The following is a 6448-nucleotide window of genomic DNA, read 5'->3' on the forward strand; positions in this document are numbered from 1 at the left end:
TTCGCACATTCTGGGTATTTAGCGGAACACTTTGCTTATTTTTTTTTAGAGAGATTAATTCACGTGGTGGCCTACTAGTTAATTATTCCAGTTGTTCGCGGGACACATATTCAGGTCTCGCGGAACACTAGGATTTCGCGGTACACCGTTTGGGAAACACTGAAACAGACGAAACAGAAAGGGGAGGCTACAAATGATGAATGTTTATAAGGAATGGTGAGAGTTGCTTTACAGAAAATAGCGCGAGATGGTGTCATTTACACCTCGGTTTTTGGTGCACTGAGTCATGTCAGATGTCAGGACGGGCCACAGTGTTGTCATTTGTAACATTTGCCAACAAAAGTTTTTTTTTTAAACACAGCAAGCTGAGACCTGCGTCTACGAATTTTAGATTCTTGACGTTTTGTTTTATATACTAAAAAAAAAGGCAGACAATAGAGCATATATTTTCTTACTATATCTTCAGATAATACTGTCTACTATACTTAAATATCTTATTTGTCAATGAAACAAAAAAAGAGAAAAAAAAAGGCCACTTTGGGAGATCGATCCCATGACTTTCGCTTTATTAACGAGACTCTATCCACTTCGATACCTAGCCATACGTGCGGCCTTTCAGCTTGAAATAAATAAATCAATTTTTTTTTATTTCCGACCAACTTCACCTCTTTTTTATCTAACATTACTATCCATGAAGTAAGTGAGATTTAAAAATAGATATCATAGTAACTGAAATACATAACAGGAGGGTTTTGGTTTAGTTTAGACTTCCTGTCGACTCCTTTATATCCCACACTTATACACAGCCTTTACCCAATCTGACATCTTTCTTGCATCAGCGTTAAATGTTGTCCAGTGTTGGCTTAAGAGCTTCCTAACAACCTCAGAAAACTATTGATCATATTTCATCTTAAACCGTTGACCATATAATATCATCCTAAGCTATTGGTCACATGAGTTCATCATAAGCTGTTGACGACATAACATATCCTAAACTGTTAACCACATACATCATTCTAAACTGTTGACCATATAACATCCTCCTAAACTATTGGTCACACGACATCATCATAAACTGTTGACCACATAACATTATTCTAAACTGTTCACATAATAACATCATCATAAACTCCTGGCCACATAACAATATAATAAACTATTGACATCATAACATCATCTTAAACTGTTGACATCACAACATCGCCCTAAACTCCTGGTCACATCAGCCTAAATTACTGGTCACTTTCAGTGCCTTGATCTCAAAAGAAAAATATTTTGTTCTAAGTAGGTCAATATATTCTTTAAACACGACCAATAGCTCCATGTATACTGTTAAACTGTGTTATTTGAAACCATTCTAGTCTTACAGACGTCACCACTCAGGTAATACAGTTTTCTTATTGAAAAGAGAAAGTGAATCTTGTGACTCAGCGGTGAGGGGGGAAGGGAGGATGTTTTAATAATTGCCAGAAAAACTAAATTTTCCATCTGGTTTCCAAATCTCCAGTCAACGATTTTATCAGACTTCAAGGCATGAAATATGTTACTGCGTAAACACTTTGGATCGTTTTAGGTATTTCGGAGCTTCAAAATTAGAAATGAAACATATTTTTTTTTTAAATTAATAAACTAACGCCATTCCAGTTTTATCTTAGGTTGAGAGAATTAGTCATTCGTGTAGTAAACATAGCAGTTTGTGAACAATATTGTACGCATTTAATCTGTGGCATTTTACGTCTCGAGAGATAATCTTTTCCCTTTGCAACTTCTTTGTGACTAAAGAGGCCGATCCTTGATACACAGCTGCGGTCACAGGTTTGGGCATCTCTAATCACCTGGCGCCGTTGCACTTTCACCCTTCTTTCTACTTCTGTTGTGTATGGCATCTGCACTCTCTGACCCTTCCTTTATGCTCGCTCTCCATGTGGAACTATCCAGTGCCACTTTTTCCCAACTGCAAGTGTTGATTTTGATGAGCTTCTTGTCGCGTTTGCATACATCCGTGTGGCGACAAGCGGCTCTCCTGCCTTTTGTTAGCTGGAAACTGGAACATACGTGTAGTTGTTAAAAATTCAAAAGAAACAAAAATATACGTGAAAAATGTAGTCATGTATAGCGCATCTTTCAAGCTTCTCATTGCACTAAGGTCAGAGGCTTTAACTTAAAGCTATGTCTGATTTCCTGCAGCCTGTATTCAGCCTTTGTCTTGAGGGGGTGCCCAATAAGAGATATAATGGAAAAAAAGAGAATCAATTTTTTATTAAACTAATGTTAATGTCCAGACACACACACACACACACATACAAGCTTATAACAGCTTCGTCTGTTTGTCTGTCTGTCTGTCTGGTACAAATCGTGTTCACATTATTTCTTCTACTTCCTATTCTCAGATCAAGTTGAAACTTTGGAAAATTATTCATTGTCGAGGACATCACATGAATCATTCATACAAATCTTGCAACATTTAGAGATTTGGCAGTAATTTTAAACAAGTATTTTTTTAAATATAGATTTTCCTTGTTTCTTTTAATATTCCGAAGATGGGGCGTCGTCCTCTCACTAACAGGTCCTGTGTCTGTATTTGATCAATTTATTAAAATATATAAGGAGAGAACGTTAGATCTCCAAGGCGTTCATATATTCTTCTTAGTGTTCAATACTACTGTGAGTTTGTGGTCATGATACTTACATAGCATCCTAAATTGCACATTTATAGTAATATGGCATACTTTGACAACGCCAATATAGGAGTATGTAAACAACCTCATTGTGTTTTTTATTTAGATGTTTGGATATTTTTGCAATCGATCTTTCGACTATTTCAACCGGCCATCAAATTTTGCACACGGCCTCATGCTCGATGCACACGAGTCAGTTAAAAAAAAATCAACCAATTAGTTAATCAATTAGTCGTAATTAATTTATTTAGTTTGTATGCAGAAAACCTAAGGGGAGATAAGCCTTGTGTAGAGAATTGCGATTGGAATTGAAAGATAGTTTGAGCTAAATAACATACTTCAATGTTAACAGACTGAATAGCATAGATTATATAAGAGACTATGTTTATTAATCAATTCTAAATAAAAAAATTTACTTTCGGCAATATGAATATAAATTGACATTTTTAAAAAATGTTAGTGTCTTATGTGTTGTAAAGAAAAATAAATTATATTCTCAAACATAATCTTAACAGATCCCTTTGTCAGCTTTGAAACACCAAATGGAGATTATTTGTTTTTACTTGTTAAAAATTGTTGCAAGCGACAAGAAAGACTATACTAATTCGACTCCTTCCTATCTACCATGTTTGTCTGGCCTGTATCAGGACAACACACCAGCATCTACTCTTATTTACACCTTCTTATTTACCACATTTATCTGTCCTCCGTTTGGACGACGTATCGGCACAACTTAGTTGTTTAATTATTTTACACTACAATGTTCAACCTTGTGGTGCGTCAGATAAAAACACACGGGCAAAAAGGGGACTAACACAATTAAAGTTCTGCACTCAAGAAAGTAGAAGAACAGTTATCAAGAGGCGGCAATGGAATACAGATCGTTACTCTTTACCCATCCCTTAAACTGTTGGGGCACCATGCAAGATTCGTCGACCGTCTTTCTCCATTCCTCTTTGTCTTTTGCCCTAGTTAAAACCTCCTTCAATAGTATTCTTTTATTCAATAGCATTCTTTTATGTTGTCCTACCATCGCTTTCTGTCTGCCTCTTCTTCCTTTTCCTGGTACTATTCCCTGAATGAATGTCTTTGCGAGCCCCGAAGATCTTGTAATATGGCCCTAGATTCTTAGCTTGCGTTTTTTTTTTTACGATAGTTAGCAGGTCATCAAGGGGTCCAATCGCTGCAGTAACCCTGTCTCTAATCTCTTGGTTTGTGATGCGGTCCTTGAATGTGATACCTAGGATCCTTCTGTAGCATCTCAATTCCATTGCTAGGATCCTCCTCTCTAGCTCTGCAGTCAGCGTCCAAGACTCACAAGCATATAAAAAATGTGCCAATGACCATCAATCTGATTTTGGTGCCGAGGACTAAGCCTTTGTCTTGCCATATTATTTTAAGTTTTGAGCGGGCTGTTGTGGATTGTGCTATTCGGGCAAGTAGTTCAGGTTTCGTTCCCTCATCTGAGACAATTCTCTGGAGTTGTCTATTTTTTTTTTCAGTTTCATTTTCAATTACTTATTAATTTATTTATTTTGATGGTTTGATTGCATTTTTAGTAGGATGTTTAATTATGTAAGAGGCAGGAGAACAACACACCCCCTCCCCTTCCGCAGAACCTCCTCCTCCTCCCCCCCCCCTCCATAACGACCATTTCCTGTCTTTCCATACACAGAACTCTTCATTGCGTGGAGGAAAGAAAGAAAATAAAAAAAGAAGGAGGGGGGAGATGAAGGACTGAATTTTTTTTTTTTTTAAATCTGGAGGGAAGATGAGAACCTACATTTTTGTTGTTTTCACTTTTAATTCGCCACTGAGCCCCCCCCCCCCCAGTCGTCTTTTTTTTCCCTTGCTGTTTTAATGGCGTGGGAAAACGAAGGTCTGATGCCTGGCCCGTTCTTTATCCAACATGGCGCACCCTTTTTTTTTTTTTTGTTCTCCCACACACAGTCGGCCTTGCTCGGCATGGCCACAGAGAGGCTGTTAACGGAGATTGGCGGAAGAAGCCGAGTGTTCAATCTACGGAACATACAGTTTTGAAACTTTCCTTTTCAAGCGCACATGAATAGTTGGAAGCATTAGTACTGAAACAAATGACCATCACAAGTAACTTGTGTAATGGCGACGAGCTATTGGTCTAAACTGCCCATAGGTTGTGACGTCGCAGGTTAGTGTTCAGGCCTTCTATGATGATTGGTCTTGTCCTTATACGGCTTTGTGGCAGTTGAAAAATAGGTACAGGAAGAAATTCCCCGTGGTTAGCGCCGCAAGATCTGAGTATCATCTGAGGCAGTGCGCTACACTTAGACCCAATCGTAGTAATGGCGACAACTTCGAGGTCACGAGTAATGGCCGTTGCCACTGTGGAAACTTCAGGCAGGACTTAGGGTGAAGAGCTCCCGGCCCAGACCTGCCCGTTTCGGTAAAATAATTCCTAACAGTCATTGGGATAATGGGGCGGCTTGCAAGAACTCCGAATCCGTAATGGGCTTTTTCGAAGGTCAACAAAAGTGCAACAGATCACTCGACTGGTGAAGGGTGAAGGTCAAGAAAAAATCAGATGGTGTGTGAGATATCGTTGCCATATCTTAATGAAGACAGTACGCAGACATACATTTAGTATTTAGTCAAAGGAATGAGTTATTTACTGCACATACTAACTACTACACAAGATTTCCGTCGATGCACTTTTAAAAAAAAATTACTCTCTCCTGGAAAATTAAAGAGGTGGGGGGAGGGGGGGGCTGGTAGTCGGGATCATTGTTGATGTCTGTAATGTACTAGTTTAGAGAGTAGGTTAGGTTTGTTAGTTAAATATATTGTGTGTAGTTTTAGCGACGGTAAAAGTAATGACGTAGTAAGACAGACTAATGACGTAGGTAGACTTAGGCGAACAAGAGACCAACATGGCGTTATGTTAGAAGTAGGCTGTGTTTTGAATAGTAGTTGAATAGAAGTTAGATATAGCGACGTTTTAGAAAGACTTGACGGATTTCCCAGTGGTTAATAAAGTCTCATTTTATAGAACTGAATGTTGTTATCAAGTATATCTATTCTGTAAAGTTCTGTGGCTAATGTTAAGTAATTATTGATACATAGTCGAAGTCAGATTAGATTAGCCCACAACATTATTCAACATGTCCAAGGGCTGAGCCGAAGGCTTTTCGAGCCCTAAGTTTGAAAAAAAAACCTGTTTGGACGCCAAACAGTAAAACAAAAACCTGTGAGAACACAGTTCTGTTTGAGAGAGACCCGAGTCAATGCCTATGTAAAGCATTGCTGTTTCCAATGCCTTTGGCCCCCGACGCATGCTTGGCTGCACATGGCCGAAGGCCGAGGACACCGGGAGCCTCCGACATTTCCCTTCGTTATACCAAGCTAACTGTGCGGGACTCGCCATTTATGTAACGGTCCCTTTGAGGAACAGCGCATGGATGTGTGACAGGTTTGTGGGGACTTTTTTACAACCCCGCCCGTGCAAGAGGTGGGCATCCCAACGGGAGTCTTTTGTTGCTACCCATTTAGCCTAACCACTTCCTCTAATGGTCGTTTCCACACGAGCGCCACGATGAGGCAGAGCCTAAAATATTCTACAGTCTACGCAATGATCTAAGGTAGCGTGTCCCTAACTTTGTTTCGCGGAGCCTTAGTGTTCCGCGAGGCTTGAATAGATTTTTCAAGAACTACAGGAATAATTAACTAGAATAGGCCGCCACGTGAATTAATCACTCTAAAAATAAAGCAAATTGTTCCGCTAAATACTCAGAATG

Source organism: Biomphalaria glabrata, chromosome 2, assembly GCF_947242115.1.
Source record: "Biomphalaria glabrata chromosome 2, xgBioGlab47.1, whole genome shotgun sequence".
Taxonomy (NCBI): Eukaryota; Metazoa; Mollusca; class Gastropoda; family Planorbidae; genus Biomphalaria; species Biomphalaria glabrata.